This window comes from Struthio camelus, chromosome Z, assembly GCF_040807025.1.
Source record: "Struthio camelus isolate bStrCam1 chromosome Z, bStrCam1.hap1, whole genome shotgun sequence".
NCBI lineage: Eukaryota > Metazoa > Chordata > Aves > Struthioniformes > Struthionidae > Struthio > Struthio camelus.
In genome coordinates this window covers 39,310,916-39,336,491 of record NC_090982.1, presented here as the reverse complement: position 1 = coordinate 39,336,491, position 25,576 = coordinate 39,310,916, and the positions used below count along the sequence as shown (strand labels likewise).

The 25,576-nt window shown below is 40.6% G+C and overlaps 1 long non-coding RNA gene across 1 annotated transcript in view; it reads right to left on the bottom strand.

Annotated features, from left to right (window-relative positions):
- Positions 1-1,205: 1,205 nt before the first annotated feature.
- LOC104150262 (uncharacterized) overlaps positions 1,206-25,576 on the bottom strand; it is an 88,144-nt gene continuing 63,773 nt past the window's right edge. The window contains exons 13-17 of the long non-coding RNA XR_695560.2: positions 21,376-21,870; positions 20,368-20,462; positions 17,584-17,778; positions 16,029-16,138; positions 1,206-1,361 (exon numbers count right to left, since the gene is read on the bottom strand). This is a non-coding gene — a long non-coding RNA (uncharacterized lncRNA). The remainder of the gene's footprint in view (positions 1,362-16,028; positions 16,139-17,583; positions 17,779-20,367; positions 20,463-21,375; positions 21,871-25,576) is intronic.

Here is a 25,576-nt window from a genome sequence, read left to right as displayed (position 1 = left end):
AAGAAATCAAGCCCCAGTGAACTTTACTCACCAGGTGGCTTCTCCTTAACTTAGCAGCGACAGCAACAGAGCCTGATTTGGTTTGGATTTTCTCAAATGCTGGACTTGTTAACACTCGTCAAACACAGGAAAAATAAAATAGCACATTTAATTTCTCTCTCAGTATGAAAGGGCTGCACAAAGAACCAGCACATTCCTAACCAGGGAGTAACGGGTACAGTGCAAAACATATTTACAACACTTGAAAAATCTGAAAAAAATAAAGGCATTCTAGATGAAATACAAGCTTTTCCCAAGCTCTCTTGGTGCATAACTGCCAATATATTAGCAAGGAGAAGTAGCGTTACCCAAGCAGGATCCGTTTACAATGAGTCAACCAACTAATGCTGTTTACAAAAGACCCAGAGCTTGTTTTTGGAGAAAAGAACCCCAATTCACTGCCACCAAAGCAGAGTGGTGTGTACAGTTAGCAAATCTTTTCTTAGCTGCAAAATTAGTGTCAAATTGCTAAAGCCCATAAACTACGTCAGCATAAGTCACTCTCATTAATTTGATGGGGGAAGGTAGACTTCTCAAACAGCAGGCTTCTCATTCTAGTTTTTATTTTAATCAGCTAAATAATGAGCTGAGGGTAGAGTTGCTTAACCAGGCCAAGGGAAGAAGAAAGCAGACTCATCTTAAAACACCAATCCTGGATTTAATAGCCTACAACAAAACACTAAGCAGGTCAGCTTCATGGTTCAGCAATTCCTAAAAGCCCTGTCTACTTCTCAACAGCTTATCGGCGGCCAGTGTATAAGATCTCCCAATGAGATCTGATTTACAGCACTAAAGGGTTTTGCTGCAAAAATGAAGGGCAAGAACGGTAGATTGCTTTCTGTATAGTGTGTCTGTATACGCGTATATTAAAAAAAAACAACTCAGAGACTAATTCAGACCTCGTAACAGGGATCTCTTGCACTTTTCATTGACATAAACAGGTCATGATGCCTGGAAAAGCTTATGTAGAACTCGGCAGCAATCTGGTTTGTTTTTTCTGGGTCAAAGTCAGAGTTTATCTTGTTAAGCTATCTAATTGAACACAACCCATGTGATACAAGAGAGCTAAGTGCGTTAAATGAGAAGGCAGTGGGAAGGGGGATGCATTTATACCCGCGTGATGTTGGGAGGGTGCAGCTTCCTGGAAATACCCAAATTACCTTTGAAATAGCTGTTTTCTGGAGAAAAGAGACATCCAACTTCTATAATGCATCTTCTGTACCAGCATACTCCAAAAGTAATTTAGTCTGTCGTAACCGTGAGGTGGTGCTTTGCCTTCAGCTAAATGAACAGGTTCTGATCTTCCTTTGCCTGGTGTAAAGCTGAAATAATTCTATTGTTGTCAGATGAACAATGGTAGATTTACATTGGGTAACCAAAATCAAAATCAGACCCCAAATGTCAAGCAAGTCAAAACCACAAAGAGCATGATCTAACCCACAGTTGCACAAACCAGGGCCCAGTAAAGTGAATTATATATAATAACACTTACAGTTTCCTAGTACTATTAGATTTGCCTTTTTACATAAATGCTTAAGTTATGATAAAAAACAGAGCTGTGTCAGTTCTTCTCAGTCTCAGCACATTTGCTATTAGCATAAAAAATGCTGCTTATGGCAGAGGCAGCCGTGCTTGAAATTTCTGAATTAATGGATTTGATTTCCTCTTGAGACAAACCATCAGCCTTGCAGTAATGGAAATAGATATAGTTGGTAAAACAAATAAAAAGCTGGCATGCAGATAAAATGGGTTTCAGTTTAAAATAGTAATGTTGTAATTGAAGTGAACAATTACAGGGTTGCTCCTAGGCACAAAAGAAATACCATGAAAATGAAGTAATGTTTTTGTTAAGTATAGTCATTTCATGAAAATGTAGAGCTGCAGATGTCATCGTCTGGAAAAAGGAAAACTATACTTATTCTCCTTTACTGAGATCATTTGATAACTTTTTGCTAATTTTAATAATAATTACTAATACTAAACCTAATTTTCACATGGGGGAAAGACAAAGGGAGAGCAAAAGCTCTCTTAGCTGACAGTAAGGCAAAAAAGGTATGTTTGTCTTTCAAGGGCCAGTGGTTATCAAGGGTCAGAAGTCTGTAATAAGAATTTTTGCGGGGGGTAGGGAAACCATTTTCTTTTAGTAGAAGAAAGTGCTCTCGTTTGCCTTCTTTGTCAGGGCTATAATATGGAAAAGCCTGGGTAGGAAGAGAGGAATGTCGGCAAGGCGAAGTGATCACCAACTGCAAGCCACGAGACGGGGGAACGGGGAGGAACAGGCGCAGCGTCACATCTCTTCACTAAAGACATTTCGTCTAACTGGGTCGGGTTTCTGACCGGCTTTCAGCGAGGTACGCCGCTGTGGAGAAACACAGACTTTCGGCATATAAGAGCCTTTCATGCTAACGTATAAAAGTAAAAGCCATGAAGCGCGCCGAACGCCACCAGTGTAAGTGTCACCTCCGATCTGAGGGGGCGTCCATTAGCTCCGCTTCAACAAAATGCTCTGCTGCGGCCTGTGTTTTCTCGCGCTTTGCATGCAAGACAGCAAATGTCCTTATCACAACTCTTTCTCCTGATTTACTAATTAGCAGATCATAATTGGCGACTTTAAAGTCAGCAAAACACACGGCTCTGCTTGTGACACACACAAACCCCAAGACGTTCTCTGGCCGATTCAGTGCTGTCCCTGCACTACGTTTCACAGAATGGCTGAGGTTGGAAGGGACCTCTGGAGATCGTCTAGTCCAACCTCCCTGCTCAAAAATTCCCATCGCTACCAGTTCATGTTTACACCATAACGCAGCAGGAGACGCAAGAGATTCCCAACCGCTCCGCAGCTACGTAACCGGCACCCAAGCAACGCGTTTCATAGCTCTACAGGTTTTGTGGGCCCACACAGAACGAGCCTTGAAGGCCACGACGGCCTCGGATTACAGAAGAAGATCCCATCCATCCTTACTTTGTTCCTTGTGATTTCCAGCTGGCAGTAGTAAGCTTTTAGAAGTTTTAAGGCTGCTATTCTATTACTTGGAATAACCAAGGGGAGGTGGAAGGCCGAGGCGATGGGTCTGCTGCTCACCGCACCTAGGCTCGTTTGTTCAGCCTGGTACCGAGCGGGGTAATTCACTTAACGCGGCAGCTGCATCTTCTCGAGAAGCTTTTCGTGAGGAGACTAGAAATACAACATGTGGTTATTATTCATTACTTAATTCTAGCTGCCTGCAACGGCCTGCGTGGTATTTTACACGCACACAGCCGAAGCCCCTACATGTAAATGAATTTTCTACAACTGCTGTATCAGACGTGTCTGTACTGCAAGATATAATAGCAGCCTATTTACATATGTCATTCCAGAGCGCTCACACTGAGATTTTACTGCTTTCTTCACACTCTTGCACTTATATAAATACACCCACGCAGTACAGGTGGATTTCTGAATCTTCAAGTGTTTCTCTTCCGTTAGGAGACGTTTTTTGAAACAAATTAACACCAAACCCAACGCCTCCTGGTTTACACGTGTTTATTACTTTATTTGGGGTTTTTAAAGCTCTTCTGAAATGTTTTAAACAAGCTGATGTGCACCCATGGAATTAAATACACACCTAATCTGCGGAGGAAAATAAATGTCTGACATGAAGATTTAAATCTTTATTTTCCTCCCTTGACGCTGTGGCTGGTGACACATAAACGTACTTCCCCCCCCCCCCCCCCGACAGAGTAATAAAAATCTCATTATCTCTGAATAGGCAGCAATTTCGTTATCTAATCTTTTTACCAAAAGGTTAGTTAATTAATCAGAAACAAATCCTGATTATTATTTCAATAGAATTAGAAAGACAAATCACCAGAGTACGGCTAAATAGGGCAGGCCTGTGGTTTAACCTGCCTCATTTCCATGCAAGCCCAATGATTGTCAGGCGCTCGCGGTGAGCAAACAGCCCCGAGAACATAAGCCAGCAGATGGTTTTCTCTCGTCGCTAGCCTTTCCTCCCCTCTAATGCCTGTGATCCCATTACCTCACTGAATCCGTTACCAGGGTAACTGTTAAATTGCTGTGAAAGGCATGGTAATAAAGTAACCTGTCACACTGGCAATAAAAGCAGCAGAATTTTCCTGTTCACTGAACTTTTCAGCTCATCAATACGCACTTTATGGCGAAATTCACCACTACACACAGGTCAGCGGCAGGAATTGTTCCACGAGGCTTTTGAAAAGCAAACTAAAGTTCATGTAAACACGGGAAAGATATAATTAAAGACCGGATTCAAAGATGCACACAGAGCTAATGCTTTGCTATTTACTGTAGGAGGTTAGCAGGAGATTAGAGATATTCAGCTTGCTCCTTTTTTACGCACGCTCTATGAATAACCCTTGCTGCAGACGGAAAGGCGATTAATCCAAAATCATTTTGATAGTGTTTAAAACCATCACCTCCACGCAGCCGACTGTCTACCTTAGCAGCTGTACTCTGACTTATCTGCTAAAGTGGATTTTTGGTATCACAAAATAATCTGATGCCAGAAGGATTCATTTAGAAGTATTTTCCAGAGTTGGTCTACGTGCAATTGTTTTACAGACTTTTGAAGCAAGTTTGATATCTTTAACAGGTTTTTGCAATATCTGGATGATTCCATCAGTAAAAGCTTACTGAGCACAATCCTAGGGAGAAAAAAGGCCCACAGGCACTGTGCTGATCCTCCCATCTGAAAATACTCTTCCCACTTTTCTAATGTAACATATCCTATTGCAATTTTGATCATAAAAGGGGGCAAGAATTTCTTTTCTTTCTTTTTTTTTTTTTTGTAGTGCCTTGCAATACACACTAAGAACTTTTTCCATAGGGTGTAATCAATGCATGTCACTGATCAAAACTGAATCTGAGATGGCCACGTGGAAAAACCCTCCTGACTTCAATTAGGCCCACAAGAAACCATAAGAACATGAATGAAAAAGAGAGTGCATATCTAATCCTTGTTATTAGCCGTTTGCAGACTCTACACTTTCAGCTCCATTTGGTAATGCCATTAATTATACTGCAGCAACCTTGGAATATATTGGAGTATGCCTGTTGAGATAACCTCTCTCTCTCTCTTTCTCTGTTCTCCTTTTTTTAAAAATAAAAATAAAAACAAAAAACATACCAGCGCTTACAGCTTGTTATGAAAAACCAAAATCATTTCTTTGACCAACAGTGAGCATGAGCTGCAGTGCCAAATGCAGCTGCAGGCTATGAAAGACATGTCTCCAAATAGGAGCCATCCACGCTATATAGCCTTAAGAGTCACGGAAAGCTTGTCGCAGATAAATCGTAGTGTACCCTGTCTTCAATTTTTAGATAACCAAGTTTGAGACAATACTAATCTCTTTGTGAGACCGCTGCGGTAGGGCCAGGTTAGATTGTCTTGACTGAAGCCAGATTTGCCGCATATCTGAAACTTCTCATAACCTCAGGAGCTACTTTAGGAGAAAAGGACTGAACGATTATGTCCTCTTAGGTATTTCCACTGCGTTCAGTTTTTGTAATGTCAGACTTTAAGTTTCTTATGCAGGCTGGTGTTCCCTTAAGTGCTGGAAATCTTCCACGGACGTTTGTATGAGGAAGAACAAGCCAACCACATGCAAAACTGTAAATTCACAGTCTGTAGCAGAGATACATTTATTAGCTCACATAAAATGAGAGAATTTATGCTGATCTCTAACCTAGAATTAAGCTGGACTACTACTGAGATTCAGGAAACCCTAAATCTCTCTGATATCTGGCACATATAACACCTCTAGTTACAGCTAAACTGGAAATATGTCTTCAAATAAACCAAAATACTTGCTGTTTCCAGGTGACTAGTAGAGGAAGCAATGTTCCCATGAGATCTGCAGACAATTTTGTGGATGGAAGCAGTTCAGGACAGATACCCTGGGCAGAGTCTTTGCTTCATATTCTTTTATGATTTAAGTGAATAAATGTCAGAAAGGGTGATGTGCAGATTTAGGTTCCACAAAAGCATAGGGTTTTTAATAGCTGCCGTTGTTTTTAAAAGTTACCTTAAACTGAGTGCAGACTAGATAGTTCATGATTACGTCTTGGCTGGACGCAAACATAAATGAGATGTTGACATGGATAAATGCCTGCCTTATAAAATGCACATGAATATTCATAAGCAACATTTGTTAGATCACTTTCCCAGCTCTGGTGCAAACGCACAGAGTAGGATTTCTATTCTGCATGCGAGTTTCTATGGGAAACTCCTCCTAGGGCACCGATTTCCGTGAAACACGGCACCGTCTTCTGGCTGTCTGCTCCTATTTGCTTTCACCTTTCCTGTAGCTGCAACTACACATCAAAAAAACGTCGGAGCTCAGGTTAGGCTGAAGTACCGCTGGCTATATTTATAATGGCATAACTTAAAATTCCTTTGCAGAAACCACTGAAGTTATGGTGTGAGAAAGTAAAAAAGGGGGTCAGGAGAGAATTAGACCTGCTGCTTTTGGAAGAGAAGGAAAGCGGAGTAATTGCGTCCTGCCTTCCACCACATGCTGCGCCCTGATCCCTGTCCTCCTCAATAGCACGTTGAGATGAGGCCGGCTTTGCAGCGCGTCGCCCTCTTCTCCTTGGATTAAACTCATTCCCACACAACGGAGCATCTCCTGGCCTCAGCACCGCCTAAGCCCCGCGCAGCACTCTGCTTTGAGCCCTTAAGTACCGCACGAGCCTTGCAGGGGCTTCGCACAGGTGTGGATTTCACCCTTCAGCTTTAATTTGAAAAGGCAAGTGATTGTGAAAATAGCACAGACTTAGGTCTACCAGGCACTACTGGGAATTTTCCAACCACGCTGACTAAAGTTAGTGTCGGAATGCCATATTTAGGCATCAAATTGAAAAGGCTTGCTTTTCAGAAACAACTGAATGTTTCCGGCATCTGTTAAGGTCACCACGTGCCAGCTTTCAAATATCATCCCACTGCTAGCTTGGTGCCAAGATAAGGCCTCAGATCCGTCAGTACAAGAATCCAAAAAATAACTTTGGGGTCTATTTTAGCTTTTTTCTCTGTTTGGGACAGGAACATTTTCCTTTTCCCAGTTCTATCACTGAACATTTCTCACTGCTTGTCACAACTGTGGGTAATGAAGTTCAAGGGAGCAAAGGGAGCACAGAAACCTACTGAACCACTCGTTCAGAGCACGCGTTGCAGTGGGTCAAACTCAACCGAGAATCAGATCCAGGGAGAGAAAAAAACAGTGCAGCAGATTTCCGTGGAGTTATAATGATTTGCATCAGACAAGTTACCAGACTGCATCTATTTATCTTGGAAGAGTGAAAAAACTGGGGAGGAATGGAAGAGCGAGCTGTCTCTCAAGGTTGCTATATGGCTCATTTGATTTTACCTATATGTATGATTGATCCTGCCAGCTTATGTTTTATCCACTTCTCTTTTATGACAGCGGAACAATGAAAAATTACATCTTCCTTGGTTTTCTTTCTTAGCCCTTTACCCATGCTCATTTCTATATTGTCCCTTTCTCTTATACTAGCATGTGCAATTATGTATGAACGAAAATCCAATCCCTTACCCTGGAATAAAGGCTTATGACACCAGCAGTTTTTCATAGTCCTTCCTATTGCCAGAGACTGGGGTGCGGATAGGAAGGGGACAACAAAACCCCATGCCAACCCTGTGTTTTTGATGTCGCTGCTGTTTTGCACCATGACTTCACGCTCCCTAAAGAAACAAGAGGCATCAAGCAGCGGCTAAAACACATCCTCTTCAAACATCAGGAATGATTATTTCAGCAAGTTTTAGTGTTCAGCAGCAACATATGCAGTGGCAGCTGTGCACTAGCACTTTGAGACTGTGGGTACTTTGGATCCCAGTAAGAAAACTGTGACTCGCATGTAAAGAGCAGCAGAAAAGAATTTTTCCTCATTCAAAATAGTGCTGAGACTTCCAAAGCTAAAAGACTAACAAGGCAATTTACTAAACCCACGTGGATCCAATGATCTACCCTCCAAAATTTCAGTAGATTTCTTGAATAATGCATGAAAAAACTTTCCACTAAAATCTTCCACAATTTCAACTGACTGGTTTGCATCGAAATCTCACACCAAGAGAGCATAAGATTCTTTGATCCCTGACTAAGCTCTTTTCCTGTACTGCTTTTCTATTCACAATTATCTGCATTATTTTCCTTTCTATATATTATCAACGGAAAATTCACGGTCACAGACTGAAGATCAAAGATGAAATTTCATCTTCAGATTCTGCTGTTCATGCTCACAAACCACTCAAGCGCCGCTCCTGCTCTCTGTGACAGCAGCACAATCCTTGATTCAATTATAGGTTACAGTCAATGGAGACTGTGCTTTAATCTGTGTACAAACACAAGGATAAAATAGAAACACGTACCCATTCTAAGGATGATACTTTATTACAGGGCGATGTCAGGAAGCATTGCAATAACGTCTGGTTCAGAAAATGGATGAAATTAAATTGTCTGCTAGGTTCCTGTTACGTACAGACTGGCACATATACCGCTCTGCTTCGCTGTCATTTATTTGACTCAGAAAGACTCCAACCCACCAAACACTGAGTGATCACAAAAATTTCAGTGAGTCTGGAGGATTCCCTGTATTACGTGTGATTGGATCATTATGCTAAACTGATAGGATTTTTCCAATACTACTCAAATGTGAGATCTTATTCAGGGGAGTAATCCCACTGAAATAACTGACATTCTTGCTCAAGCATTAGCATGTTCACGTATCAGAGAGTCTTGCATCAGTTCCTACATTTGCTAGTGCCTTTTTACAGCTCAGTATAAAGTGCTTCTTCCAAGGTCACTTTAAAGGGAGAGGTAACTGCAGACAGTTGGCCCGTCCACGACGACAACAGCCCTACGCTACCTTGCAGCAAGACTCCTTTACGAGTTAGGCTGGCAAGGCCCAAACTCCATTACTGTGGCTCCAGTTTGGGAAAATGCTTAAACACATGCTTAATTTCAAGATACGTTTCAAATATCATGGGACTGAGGCATGTGTTTGAGTACTTTTGCAAAATGATTAACCGAACGGCGAAGGAGGGACAGCGGTCGTGAGAAAGGCTATTTCTGGGAGCGACAACGGCTCTTCCCTGGATAAATCCTGCACTTTCAGCCCATCTGTCTCTCTCCCTCCTCCTTTCCATTTACCGCAGCCAAAAATGCAGTGGAGCAAATGCCACGAGAGCATTTGGGCGATTGCCGGCCCGGGAGCAGCAGGAGCAGGCACGTTGCAGCCCTCATGAGCCAGCTCCTGCCCCTGCCGCCCAGGCGAGCCGAGGGCAGCACGCTGCCACATCGCACAGGGATTTCCCTGTCCAAAGAACTTGGCTCATTTCACCACACCTGAGAAAAGTGTATTTGCATAGCTATGTCTCTCTCACTTTTTTTTTTTTTTAATGCAGGTTCATTGTGTCAAGTGATGCAAAATAACTTGGCATAACTGTGTGGCATGATGAAAATTAAAACAGCCTCTTTTGGGAAGGAGGGCAAGGTGTCTTGGCATTGCATAGGAGGAAATAGCAGCTCATTCAATACCCATATAATCTATAAACCACCAGTAAGCCATTTGTCAACTACCAGAACCATTTTAACACACCTCAATAAAAACTGTATTGCTTCGATATCTAATGTGATTAAGGGTCTAAGCTTGTGCTTTATTAAATCTCTGTGGCTCCTTCTTGTCATTTCCTCTGAATAGCAATTATAAAAAAAAAAAAGTTAAATAGATTAATTTAAAATATACTGGAATGAGTTATCATCAAAGAAACAGGGGCTATCCCCTGAATAATGATATTTCAACTCAGGAAAAAGGACCTTTCGCAAGTTCCATTTCCAAAGAAGCTCTTACAGTCCTTCTCAAGTTACAGACATTTCATGTGCCAAAAGAAAACTGAATGGAAAGGCATGTGAAAAAACAAATGGTTCGCTTCTCACTGGTATACTCAGAACATGTTTTGAGGGCTTCCTTACAGTGGGCGCCACTTAAAAGTCAGTGTTTGTCAACAGGTGTCACGCAGTTACCGCAGCTATTTCCTGCAAAGCTCTGGTGCTTCAGACACAGCTCAGTGACAGCGCTTGGCAAACGCTCACTTTTAAGTGGCAACCAATATAATTACAGCCTTCAGGAAAGTGAGAGATGAACAGCACTGACTGAAAACGAGCCAGGTACCATATCGCGTGGGGCAGAGCTGCGCCGGCGTTCCCACGCGACTCTGCCAACGCCGCTGGGCCCCCAGCAGCGGGACACCCGCTATTCCCGTCCCAGAGCAGAAGCTGTCAATTTTGTCAAACTTTACAGCGGGTTTTATAATGAGATGGCTCTGAAAGGGCAAGGATGAGAGGTCAGCAAGCATGTTTCCATGCTTAACATAAAAGGGGAACTCATCTCATCCGCTGTCATTGCTCTGTACCTGATTTTCTCTGGTCTGGTGGAGATCAAGAAATTAGGAAACACTCAGAGATGGCATGAATTCAGGTGGATATAGGTCAGGCCATACATGTCATAAAGCACCTCACTTTACAATAGCTTCCATTCATTAGATGTATTCTGTTCTTAAGAGTGGGTATTAATTCTCTTTATCAGCTAAAATTCACATATCAGAATGGTTTTGTCATGTCAACTACAATTTTACACTGATGTTCAAAAACAGCTATACTGAAGAGACTCCCCTTTAGTTTGCAAAGACAAGTCCCGGATGCCAGCTTTAATGTTATCCATGCATTAATGTTATCCTTATGCGTTCATCATGAATGTCGTATTCCTACGGTCCAAAGGAAAAAAAAAAAAAGAAAGAGGATGCCAGTTTGTTAATGAAGAGTATTCTCTGCTCTGAGGGGCTACACAGTATGGCTGAAATTAAGCACTCAAATGTTATTTCACCGCTCTGTGAACCTAACACGATATAGTATGTCGTCATACTGATGTTCAGTATGTGAGTAGTAGTTCATCCGAGCAGTTTCATTGAAATCAATGGGCCTAACTCACATGAATAAGGTCTCACGTGGCTGACATACGTTTGTATTCATATTGAAACCATGACTTCCTTGGTCACTGCTACTTAGTTTGCCTTATTAATCTGCTGGCATCATTTCTCAGTTTTGTTGAGTCATACCCAAAGTAGAGAAATGAAGCACTTTCTGTGATTTGGGGGACGTCAAACAGTCACTTAAATGTAAATACTGAAAGTCTGCTGAACTAAAGACAATTATCTGAGAAGCAAACTCACTGTTTCATCTATAAGTCATTATTTCTGTGGCAGTACAGAAAACAAAAACTAAAATATTTATGTCTACTAATACTATACATTTCAGTGTACTCCTACTTGCTTTAGTGCATGTCACAGCTTCCCACATGCAGCAGGGCAAACCTACATAAGAAAAACAATCTTTGCACCAGATTTACTGGTATAAGAGTTTATGGATAATTACTACAGTTTTTTTCTCTGCACAGATTATTTGGCTCATTTATTTTTGGCTGCCTTTCATAGGTTCTTTGCATAGGGGAGGGGCAGGACTGCATTCTAGGTACTCGCTTTTTCTTCCAATTTACCCAACCTGCTGGCCGAAATAGAGTTTTGCCCTGTAGGTATATGCTATATATATGTGGACATGTACAGATGTAGGATATACGCTAACCTGTTTTGTCTGTGCCCAGTATGCGTTGCCTGTGTGCATAGGCATGGACCACGATGAAACCAGGACCAAAAATCCCTGGATGTACGTTATCATCAGACCCTCAGGTTCACTCATGTGTTCTTAAAACAGTAACACCTAGCTCCTAAAAGGTATTTTCCCCTCATTATAAATCAAAATGCTCTACCTTATTCTTTCCAGAGAGGGAACTGGGCTACAGAGAAAGGAAGTGACTTAACCAAGGCTCTCGCCTGTAAAAGGATGCAACGATCAGCAAATACCATCAATAGCAAATCCCACTAGCACCAGGCCAACCCTTGCGTAGTCAGAAGGCTGCGTAACAGCTTGTATGCAGCCACCTCTGAGACCATTAACAGTAAAGGAGAATATATGTCCACCGTACAGTACAATTAACCTAAGCACCCCCTTTTAAACAACTTTGGCTGCAGTACTTTGTTTTCTTCAAAGGAAAAAAGAAAATTGTCAGAAGCACATTTTTCAGTACAGTCTCAGTACTGGAATTTCAGTACTTTCAGATTCCTGGACTGGGTAGCAGAAAAATGATGCAAGACAATTTTGTCTTAGATTTGTGTAGACTACTTGTCCTGGTTACATATGTCTCCCTCTCCTTTTCTTTCAAAAAAAAAAAGGGGGGGGGGGGAAGACAAGCAAATAAAACCAAGAGAGAAATAGCTGCCAGAAACTAATCAGGACATAGATATATGAGTAGTGATACCCAGTTTCCTATTCAGAAGAGGTTACAAAAAGCTGGACTGATTAGGTATACCTACACACACAGTTACTATGCTGTTGCTTTATACTTTCAGTGCTGTAATGGTTTTTAACTTTATGATTATCAATAGTGTTATATTTTATAACACTATTATTCAAATTTGAAAAAAATCCCCCCACAGCTTCACACAGAAAATAAACAATCTATTCAAGCAGTGCCTGCAACCAATTATACCAGCTTACTAGGGCACAAGACTAAAATTAGGCAAAAAAGGAGAACTCATTAAAAATAATCTGTCTAAAATCACTGGAAAAACCAGAGTATGGACAAGTAGGAGAGATAATGTAGGATTTACAGATTTAAAATTGTTTTTAAGCTTTGCTGCTAATGCCAGCAGTTACTGTGACAGTATGTCTGAAAAAGAGGATACACCATGCTTCTGCAATTCTGTTGACAAAGAACTAAAAATAAATCCCAAAGTACCTGAATTCAATCTCTGTGGAAAGTTGCAAGAATAAAGCTTCTGTTCAGCAGGCCAGTACCTACGCACCCCCCCCCCACCTCATTTTGGTGCCCTGGGAAAATAATAATAAAAAAAAGCTCCTTGTAGCAGCAATATAGTAATCATGCTGGGTCATGAAACTAATTATGTTTTGTGATGGTGGAAATTCTCCATTTCTGTGCAAAGGGGCACTGCTGCATGATAGATGAATGTTGGGAAGGCAGTACATTGTGCTCTTTCATCTCTGTCACTGCATATTTATTCTGACTCTGCTCCTAAATTATTCATTTTCTTTAAGCAATCAATATTAATAATCTGATTTGCTCCTTGGCATTTTTAGTCACACTTCTGTTTAACTGACTGTAAATAAAGGTCACTTGGAGGCTTCCTGCTGCTGTTCTGAAGGTCCTTGCCTAATTAATTCCCAACACTTTTTTTCCCTGTGACTCTGATTAGCAGTTGCAATCAAGTTCAGCAATTAGCTGCCTCCTTGCACAGTGATTTGCTCGCTCCACCTCCCTGTGTAAAGCTACATTTGGTTGCTACTCTGCAAAGGCATAAGGAGGCATTCAAATTCATTTGTTTTGTGTTCCCTGCCCATGCAGAACAGATCAGATTTGTCACTGCCTGCGCATAACCTTTGCCCATCTACATCATGCCTACTAATCACCCTCAGTACCTCCAACAGACGTCACAAACATAATGAAAGGCCTCCCCAGCAACTTACTTGTGCCGTCAGCCCCTTGTACACAGTATTCAACAAATAGTGACCTCTCATCTAATCATTCAGATATTTGGAGCTCCTGTGGCTTGGCTTAGTTGGATCAAATTATTTTGAAAGAGGCCAGCTTCACATTTTATGGATTTACTTTAGTCTGCTAGATGCCTGGGGCCAAGCCGTAGGTCTAAGCACCTTTGAATGCTTTGGAAGTCTGATTCCAATTCTCAAGAAGATGGAGATCATACCCATGCTAGAGCTTGAGAAGTAATTATCGGAGCAAACCTTTCTTGTTTTTAATTCCTAGAACCATGGCAAATTTGTCGGAAATTCCAGTACTATCTTTGCTATTATCAATGGTCCCAGACAGGAGGAACGTCAAATTTATATTCGAGAGGGCAACATCTATCTACTCCAGGTAGTCTTCAGCAGTCCGTATTTGAAGAGCGAGGAACCAAAGATGATGAAAAGTACTAAATATTATAACAACTTTATGAACATTTTTTTTATACGCTCCCTAGTTAGTCTCGGTGTTCCTTATTACATCCTGGGTGATAATTTCTGGACAAACATGGTTTGATGAAGAATTTCTGCCAAAACACTTTTAGTTTCAGGTCTGTTCATAAATTGATTCGAATGCTTCTAATTCAAACAGTAATTCCATAGGCATAGTTACTTTCATTCAGACAGACCTGTCCCCATTATTTCCATGCATGGAAAAGAGATATCCTTCTTTAGTTTAAATCTATTTCAATGCACTTAGAGTTATTCAATGAGTCTACAGGTAGGCTTTTTAAAAGGTAGCAGAACTGCACCTGGGGAAATACTCTCACATCAGGACTAGTATCTGCAATGTTTTCTGCTAGTATTATTACGTTGTGCACTCCAGTCCTTGACAAATAAGCCAATGATAGGTTTGATCAACACCATCAGAATGGAAAAAATATCTCTGAATATCTTCAGGAGATAGCCAAACTCTAAAGGAAGAACATAGTAGGTCTAAACACCCACATAATGGGATTGCATAAGGATTTAAGCTATCACCTACCTTTCACAACTCACTAAGACAATGTCTTCATATTTTATCTTTTATCTATTCATGGAGCTTGAGGGGGTTTTGTGGGGGGGCTTAAGTGCCCTGACAAAGAGATCAAAATTTAACCAGGCTACTCCGCACTTACCAATTTACCAAGTATTAAAAAATAGTTTCTTAATCCTGAGTCCATTTTTACTGCTAGCACCCACTCTGACAGCAGCAAGACAAAGCATGCAGGCCCTGAACAGGCAAATTTTCTTTTTTGCCTTTCTGTTCTGGCAAGTGTGTTCATTTAATCTCATAGGGGATCTGACAGCTTTCCCCAGCTCCAAAAGCAATTCTTTAGCACTCATTGAAGAGTGTTGCAAATGAGAGGAAAAAAAGCTGGCTGGTGTTTGCAGGCAGAGACCTGCTATAGGCACCCTGGGCACTGAGCAAAATCAGTCTGCTTCCAAAACACGTGATGCTCAAAGTCAAGGCTAGAAGCAACAGGTCAGTTACTCTTGGATGGATCACCTAATGAACATAAATTCACAACACAGGCCATATGTTGGCTAGATTATACCACTGGGAACTACTGTATAAAACATCAAGTGCTTTGCAACACAGGCATATACACTCAGTAAAGCAGTTGTAGCTGCAGTAATTAAGGCTGTAAAACTCACACACTCAAAACAACCTAGACCAGTCATTCCTAAGGTGGCAACTTTCCATGTTTGGTCTCATCCCAAAACTGTTCATCATCTTGGAACAGTTCCAGAAAAAAATTCTTTCAGCCATTTTAGATTTATGTAAATTAAATGTATTTCCCTCAATGTAAAAAAAAAAAAAAAAAAAAGAACAATTTTTCTGAGGGAATAAATAATTAAATCTATAGAAGAGTAGTCTGTGCCTAAGGAAATATGAAAGAAACCCAAACCTACTGCTACAGAGTCATGAACGTTTGCAGATCTGCTGTGGTGAATTCCTCAAAGTCAAAGATGTGTGAGATGCACACAGCTTCCCTTCACCAGTAATTAGCTCTTTCCTATAGTTGTTCTAAACTTACAAATGCAGAGAACTAGATAACTATCTTTTGCTTGCATAGTGTCTGTTGTGTGAGGTCACCTATCATTACTGTTTTCTTTACAGCACATAAAACATCCATCAGATTTGGAGCAAAGGATTCAGGGTAGAGAAACATGCTGTCTGTATAACCTTGCAAAAAGATTCAGTTTTCCCCACATTTGTATAACAGCATTTATAATTACTCATAAGGGAGGTATTATTTATGAAAGCTTTCCTGAACATTATACCTTAGAAGCACGTAAAAGATTAAATAGCTATTTGTTACCTTACACTTGGAGGGACAAAGAAAGCTGTACAAGGAGGACAAACTTCTCTCCTTTTGGCCCAGGTTTTGTTTCCTTCGTCAGAGCCCAGTGTGCACAGCATTGACTAAAACTGTGGAAGCAAAAGAAAATCAGAAGGGATGGGTGGGCTGGAAGACACTATCTGGGCCATATCCTTTCTTTATAGACATAGAAGTTATTCAGGAAGATGGCTCAGTGAAAATTTGACACTTGAAATCTTTATTCTTTATTGGGGGCTCACATCCTATAGAGAGCTGAGTTGACTCATACTTTCATTCTCAGTGCCCAAGTTGGGGTTATAGCATCGGTAGTCACTGCCTGTAATTTGGAGAGGGAGAGGCGCTCCGGACAGTGGGTTGCCCTCAGGTCACGTCCCGCTGTGTCTCAAAGTGTTTCCCACCAAGCGCTCCCACGTAAAAAATCTTCTTGGAAACTTTGAGGCTTTATTCTCCTCCCATTTAAAACCTGTGGGAAGACCCTGTTCTTGGCTTCAGCATCATTGCCTTTATGTTGGCAGTGCTCAGCCCATTCTCCATGTGCATTAAAGATAGGTTTATTCAGTTTCTTGCGATTTTTTTCCACAGTCTATTCCACAACAGAATTTTAAGCCCATCCTCTGATGCTGTATACAAAGTTTATGGAACAGATGGTGCAAGAGCAGCAATTTGCCTGCATTTGCTACATAACATTTGCCCTTCCCATTATATCTTTGAGGCAGTTGACTGCTGTCCTCTGCAGAAGCAATGGTGATTCTGCGATACTTTGCCTATTAGTCAGGTTGGGAATGAAAGGCATTAAATATTGCAACTGAACGTGGTATATGGGACAAGCTGTCTCCCAGGAAACTAATTTAGTCTGATGATAGGGAATAGTAATGACTGCTGCTCAACTGAGATGGTATTAATGTGAATTTATCTAGTGACAAATAGATACATGGTGATTACACAGGTTCTTTAAACATAGATGATCTTTTAATAAATAAGTTGCAAAGTGAAGACAAAAAAGAATATTTTCTTTGTTAAAGAGGTCCTAGATTGTTTTGTTTCGGTAACCTTGGTCAAGGGTGGCTGAACTCGGACTGCCCAGATACCTACCTTGACAATGGAACTAAGAAGCTGTTATCACATTATTTGCAAACTATAAAGCTCAAAGTCTATGTATCCCTTGTGAGTTGTTCCCAATTTTTAATTCTCTCATACCCAATTTTTCCTGTAAAAAAAGCCTTAAGAAATTAAATGCAAAAAGAAACTGTGTTCGTAGAACATTAAGTTTACATGGTTAGGCACTTAAATGTCAAGAAATGCCAAAGTTAAGGATGAATGCACAACTGTAACTCCATCCTCCTGTGTGTGTGGATTACAATAATAGTCTCCAGTTACATGATCACACAGAACAATGTAAGGTATATGTCAGGCAAATAGACTATGAAAGTCATCTAAATGAATGTTCCTCCTACCCTGGGGTATGAATAATATTTGATTAAAGAGACAAGAAAAATAAAACTGCTTAGGCCCAAAGAAAAAGAGAAAGCTTGACCTCTCAGGGCAACATTCCTTGAGAAAATACAGATGATGGTGGCATAATTTCTTTGCTTCTTTCTGTTGCTGCTGATGAGGTAATGGTAGCTGTGGGGAAAGTGGAGTTCATAATTTCTTGCATCCATTCTTGCCCATAAGAAATCCTCAGGGCATGCAGTCATCATCCATTATCTATGGTTCCTCCCTTGCTGTCCTGTAACGGAGATGTAGTTTGAATAGCACTGGGAATCTGATTAGTTGCTAATTTGGGGATCACAAAGAAATAGCCCTTTCTGAGAAGGAGACTGACAAGGTACACCTGACGGGTCCTTTTCGTTTCTCACAGTCCTGAAAGCTTTGTTATATCTTAGTGAGGAACAAGGTCTTTTTTTAAAAAAAGTTTACAAATGTCATTGAAATTTATAGTCAACTGCACAGTGTGGATGAGGAGTTCAAAGGACCCAGCTCCTAGCAGTAGATGACCCTGGAAATCTCTTTTTGGGTCTATTAAGTGGCAAGAAAGTGACATCTGAAGCCCCTTTCTCCATGCAAAGTCTCACTATTTCCCAGCCCTTGTGACTGGAATATGAGATCATTTGAATCAGGACGTAGCAGTGATATGCCTTCTGCTGATACTGGATATCAGCTGATACTCAAGGCATAGAAAGAGGATCTAACTTCAAAACCCTCTAACAGTTCTGTTACCTTGAAAAAATTACAACTATATCAAACCTTATGTGTCTAATTTAGTTGCAGAGAAATCAAAATGAAGAGGGTGTGAGAAGAAAAGAGTTTCGGAACGGCAGAACTCTTGACTCCAATCAAACTAAGAGGGATGCAAACTTTCTTCAAACGTCAAACCCTATATTATTCTTGGGTATGTATGAATCAAGAAACCTAGATTGAAGTAGTATCCTGTGGAGGAATCCTGGCAACTGGTGAAGTACAAATGTGATGAGATACATTGTTCTGAATCTAGCTAAAAACATCCTAAGTGGTGTTCAACACCAGGGTACTCTGACAAACTGTGTAAAGTATTTGTGCAAAAGAATAGGGTTTCTCTTGGTCAACAGAGGCAGCTGATTCTAGTCATAGCTACTTTCATGACTATACTAAGATTGCTCAGATTCATTCTTTTCAGAATAAATGCAAACCAGGAAATACACATGCATTTTTATTCTTCCTTAGAGTGAAAAGGTTTGGCTCTCGTTTAAACTTCCACACGGATGGTGTGCAACGTGATTCCTCCACGTGAACTCTCCAGCTGTAGTGTAGAATTGGAGGCACCCAGATGTCCACTACTGAAAACGCACCAGGTCCTCCCACATGTGGGGGCACATACCCGGCTCTATTACCACAGCTTTAGGTAGCATTAGGTCATAAAGCACTGAAGTCACTCAACAGTACACTGCAGTTCTCAGTTAGGAAGCATACTAGAAGAAAAGCTTAAGAGGGCAGAGATAAAACTTTTGTAGCCAGGCTACATTCACACATAAAGTTTCCACATTTTACATTAAGGCTGCTAAATTGTCTTGATTTTTGATCATAACTTTACAATTAGAGGACATGCATATACCCCACCACTATATTGCTTCTACTCACTCTCAATTACCTGCCTGTTTGCCAATGCACAAATAAATCCAGCTTCAGTGGCTGACTTCAAGAAATAAGCAGCAACTTGAAGAGCATAAAGAAAAATTGCACAGCTACAAAAGTAGATAAGCTGTGAATGACAAATTAACCCAAAACACTTCCCACTTCATCCTCATGAGTGAGAATAAAATTGTTTCCTAACTGCAGTCTCTAATCTATTCTTTATTTGTTAATTTAACAAAAGATCATACAAATTACGTTACAAAGCTCTTCACTTTAAAGTTTGCACAACTGTATCCCACCTTATATATGGCTATCTCTCAATCTGTGATACTCCATTTGCAAAGAGAAGTGAACATCCAACATGTTATTTTGCAAACACTCATTCAAAGACTATTCCATATATATGTTTTGCTTCAAGCTTTTTTGTTTAGTTGACAAATATTTTTCTACTTTCCTCAATACATGATAGTAGCATGGTTAGCAGGAAAATTGACCATTTTAATCAGGCTACTGTAGCTGTTTAATAAGAAGCTACAGAGGAAGTTTCCCCAATGACTGTCTATATAGGTTGCTTGTAGAACCAGAACCTCACTCAGGCACCTCCTGCAATGAGAGTATGTGTGGTCCTCAGCAAAGAGACTCACAGCCCTGTTTTCTTTCCTGACTAGTTAATACATGATAAATAATGATATTTCACATAACTCTCAAGTGTGATCAAGTATTCATTGCTTTCACATCTATAAAAGCACTTCAACAAATTTCTTGTTTGTTTTATGGAGGTTTGAATCCAGTTTTTGATACCTAATATATCTGAAGATGTAGGTACCAAAAACAGTCAAGCATCTAGGGGACTGGCGAATCTTGGCCACCACAGTTCCCTTTGTAGCTAATGTACCTTATCATGAATTTTAATAAGTTTGTTCTGCTTTGTGATGTAGATAGCCGGCTCTTCAGCATGTGGGCTTTTGAGAGATAAATGGCAAAGTAGGTTTTTTTCCACTCCTGTGAAGGAAACAACATTTTAAAAGTAGATGAAGTGTGAATCCACTCTTGGCTTTCATATGCACAGGCAGTTTGGATTGTGTGAAAATACATAAACCCCATTGTGACAAGTGATAACTACTGCAAGTGCTTTTTAACTTAAATATTTAAGTTAGAGCATTTGAAATCTGATAAAAGGGCAATCTGTATACACTGTAAAACAAACCTGAGGGAAGTTCAGACTCTGAAGTCCAGAAAAAAATGAAAAAGGTCCGTTCAACCCCTTGACCCAGTACAGTCCATCTTCAAATCCTGAGACATCTGTGGAAAGAGGAAGAGAAGCAAAAAATTGCTTCTTTTACATATTAGCTGTTAGAATGGCTGATCTTTATAAGATGTGTTATGGGAAACAGAACTTTTTAAATTCTGTATTCTCTTTCCTTCTACTAAGAGGAGCATTTTTTGTTTGTTTCGTGGTGTTGCCTCCCTTGGTCTCTTCCACGTAGGTTGTCCCATGTCCTCCAGTCCACCCACAGCTCCTAATTTGCACCTTCTTCTCCTCCCATGCATGCTGATTTCGAGTGCCACGACAACGAGCGGTCTGCCGATGTTGCTACCTTCACGCTCTGCATCTTTCCTGGCATATGACAGTGGCTGTTCCCCTCACCGTCCCTCAGGCTCTTGTCTAATTCTCTCTGTTCTCATCTCATAGGATCTAATTCAAAGCCTAATGAAGCCCAGGGAAGATGACCAGTGATGTTAACAGTTGTAGAAGATGACAGTGGCCTATACTGTAGCATTTGTTCCAATGATTCCCGGCTCTCTCTCTCTACCTCTAACCCTCCATTTGAATACAGACCTATATGTCTTGCAAAACATCTACAAATGAGTGTCATTTCTCATTCAGACCTTCTTGCCCTCTGGTGCTCTCTTTTCACGCTTTGCTTTTAATTTTTTGTTTCACTGGTAGTGTGAAAACTCTTGAGTTTGGCTCCTATGCTCTTACAATTTATTTAAAAACTATCCCATCCTCTCTATCCTTTTTCTCTCACTCTGACCTTCTCTATATGCCCAGGACAATCCTAGTGTAACCAAAATAAGGCAGTAATGGTATCATTACTCTGACCACGTCCATCCCATCTGCAAGTCTCTTTATTGACTTGTTATCACTCACCACATTCATGTTTTTTAATTTTGCTTTCAGTATGGAGATCCCTTGATCTGCACAACTTACCACTTTTCTGTTCTGCCTTTCTCTCCTTCTGTCATCCCCTTAGTACTTCACCCAGTCTGCTCAGCTTCAAATTCCTCCCTCAACCAGGCAAGTCAGCATGCCTCAGCTGTCTCCTTTTTTCAAATCATTCACCAAAATATTTTTCTTTGAGGAGACTTTTAAATCTTTAGTTTCCAATAGGGTTTCCTAGGAATGTAAACACGGATTAATTAGAAAATAGGTACAGGCTATGGAACAACAAACCACATGGATCACTTCATCATTTAACTGTTTTCCTTTTCATGCTTCCCTTCTCCCTTCTGTTTTTACATGTGTCGCTAACTAAGGTAGTATTTATTCACTTTTCCAAATGAATGCATCTACTTACTTACCCTGAACATCCTCCCTTCCCCACAATCCTTCATTTTACACGTCACATACGAAACACACAGATCAATTCACTGGCAAGGTTCTCCATCTTCTGTCCGTAGACTATATTGATTTTTATCGATGTTTCTTATTTTGTGAGAAAAAGAAAAGCAAATAATCCGTGACAGATTTTTAGTAGTTAAATCCCAGCTGCCCCAAGATTACAATAATTTACACCCTAATGTATTCTGTACATTTAAAGGACAGGTAGGATTAGAACTGACTGTTTTTAGGGACAGTAGAGCCTTGTTAATTTGTATGAGCAGGGGGCACAATTAAAGGAAAGGTCATTTGGACAGACTGCTCTTGCTCTCCAATACTCCTTGACTACTTAAAACAGCCCCTGGAGACAGGGGCAAACCTTTGAACAGGGGCACCAGATGCGTAGGGGTATCTGAGTGACGGAGTATGCAAGAGGAGGAGAAGTAAAGGACAGAGAAAAGATGAAAAAGTCATTTCTGCTACCAAACTCCCATGCAAAATGACCCTTTCTAAAGATACAGTCTAACATTAAAGAAAATCTACATTATTATACATATTACATATATACAAAAGTATTCACAGAGTTTTTACAGAGTTTGACACACACCTATATTCAAGGAATCTCTATTTCTTAGTGACATTACATGTTTTGTAACTGCTTTTCTAGTCTGTATAAAACTTTTGGAGATTGTACTTTGTATCGCCCTCCAGGAAGGAGCTTATTGCAATTACCCGGTCTTTGAATACCATTCTTGCCACAAGTTCACTAACAAGAGAAAAGCTCCTGTCAAAGTCTTGCAGTCTCTAAATTAATGGAGCCTCTGGAGTGTACTGTTATCAGACTTCCTCACAGTTTTCTTTCCTCACATGAAATAAAAATTAATTAAAAAAAAACCCTACGGTTCTGCAGCAAGTACTTTTAGTTATTGTTTTCCTTGTGGAAGTACAATCAGCCAGAGCAACATCTGGATTTTTGGATTCTGGTTTTTAATTCCTTTTTTATTGGTATGCTACAAAGAAAAGGGGATGAAGTAAGGGACTGATCTGCATATGTCATTGTCTTAGAAAATTTATATATGTGGACACATACACATTTATAAAATCAATTATAAGCTCACTGTCCTTTTAAAAGTGTTTTTAACTGCAGAGAAATTCATGGTAATTCTCTCTACTTATTAAAATATAGGGAGTAATATATACTATTTCTACCAATAGGTCTGTGAGTAAACACTGATTTAATCCTCTTTTCCTAATTTAGCCTCTTCTGTAGCTCAGTCTGAAGCAACTTAAACGAAAAATGAACATTTAGACAGACCTCACTTTCAATCTGGAAAAATAACAGCTACACAGACTTCAATTTCATGATACCCAGCCTTTTTCTAAACATCCCATAATATGGCTCAGATTATTCTATTGAAACCTCCACGAGTGGCAAACCTCCTGCCTATTCAATGGGTCAGACAGTGCTTATGTTTGGAAAAAAGCTGCTCTCAATGCAGCCAAGTCATTAACCTAGAAAAAAAGAAATCTGGGCTTCAGCCATTCTCTTTATGTGACCTTGTGCGAGTTCTCAAGCTTGCTTAAATAAACCAACAGCCTGCAACAGCGTTTGATGAAAGAGGAATATACCGGCTGCACAACTTAGCATGGCCTCGCCGACACAGAGAATGTATAGACGCGCTATTATAGGGAGCAAATACAGCCTGTAAAATGCAAAAAAGATGCTCCAAAGTCATCAGAGCTAGATGCCCAACTCATTGTCTCTGCCCCAATAAAACCATTCAGCAAGCAGAAATTTTTTCTGTGGAAGAGAATTTCAGAAGAAATGTGGCAACATGGAGATGAGAGAAGACCACAGACAGCCCACATAAGAAATGAAACTGCTGAAAGGGAGGAAGGAAGGAAGATTATGGGAGGGAAAATCTTTGAAAGCTATAAGGAGGATTACGCAGAGCTACGGAAACAGGGTTGTGGGTGCCGGCATGGGCACCCTTACACATTCTCAGTACTTGGATAAGTGTATGAACTGTTTGGATAATCCTCCAAACCTTTGACTGCTAATCTGAACTACGCTTGTTAACTTTGATGTTTGTCCACTGTGCTGATGCTCGGGGGAGCAGTGCTTGGCAGCAGATGAAGTGAAGATGGAGTGGGCTAGCTCTGGCCTTTGCATCAGCACACCCCATGCTTTGGCATCACGCAACCTTCCCAGAGTGGGAGTTTTGGGAAGAGACGCTTTGTGCTGCTCACCAGATGGGTTTCAGAGAATTAAAAAAAAAACTACATACACAAAAAACACACAAATAAACAGAGCATTAAAAAAAGGAGTGAAAGAGGGAATTTGTCTGGGTTGAGAATTCCCTTTTCCCACCCTTCTTCAGCTGAGTTTGTTGTTACTAAAAATCACACCTGTCATGGAAAAACGAGAAAGAAAGAGGTCTCTGAAAACATGTGCTTGTACAAATAACCAGAATTTGGGAGTATGATCACCAGCATCTCCACGAGACTGTATGCAACAGACCCGCAGAATGACTGAACTGCTTTGCAAATAAAACAGAGCTAAAACCTACAGAGCTTAACAATTTTACTAATGGAGATTATTTGGCAAAATAATATGTGGAATAATATGTTTTACTTTCCTGGACTGGTAGATGGAATTAATTGAACAAGGTTGACGCCACAGGGGCCAGACTGGGATACCTTCCACATGTCTGCATGTAGGTATATTCTTTAATTTCCCAGGCTCCCAGCTGATGCCATCAGAAGGAAACATGTCATGTGTAGGTCAGCAACCCTTGTTGGCCCACTCAAGCACCCAAGCCTGCTACCACACCAACTTGTGCAACTATCGAGTTTTGCTAGGCATGGACATAGGATGCTTGGCATAGATCTTCGCACCACAAACAAAATGGGATCTTTTATCCCATAAAAAATAAAACACAGCTCTATTCTCTATTTTGCTTCTCTTCCTAGCCTTGTACCTAAACCATGCAGGCTGTGGACCCCAGTTTGGTTTCACTTAGCAACTATCAAGGAAAATAATTCGCCTATCAGTAAGATTAGATCAATATACAAAGACACTGTTAACATCTGTCTGCCCCTTGGGTTGCATGACTCTGTACTGACCCTTGCTAAGGATTTGTGGTAAAGGCATAACTAAGTGCTCCATGCAGTAATTATGCCAGTCATGTAAGAAACTATAACATTCAATAATAAAAATAGCATCACTATAAGAAGAAGAGGAAAGGTTAGCACAAAATGGCAAAAAAATTTGGAAGAGCTAAACAAGGAATCAGAAGAATTTTTTCCTGTTTCACAGGCAATGGGCACAAACTGAAATACCTGAAATTCTTGAACACAAGAAAACATTCACTGTGAGGGAGGCTGAACACTGGCACCGGTTGCTCAGGGAGGCTGTGGAGGCTCCATCCTTGGAGATATTCAAAATCCGACTGGAAACAGTCCTGGGCAGCTGGCTCTACCTGACCCTGCTTGAGCAGGTGGTTGGACAAGGCCATTGCGAGAGGTCCCTCGCCAACCCCAGCTGCTCTTTGATTTTGTCACTCTCTTTATATACATGCCCTGCCTCCTCCAGAAAAGACCCTTGAGTTTAACAATTCTGTAAGCTAGTTACAGGCAGCCTACTGAAAGCGTTCGAAAGATGTGAAAGATGCAGCATGCCTCTGTATTCCAAAAAGATACAGTTAAACTCCATGTCCTCTCATTTAAATTAAGGTCTTTTTCCAAAAAGCATTTGTCTCATTTCAGAATGCAATAAGCCAAAGCATTCTTGCGTGCTGTGTAGCAATCA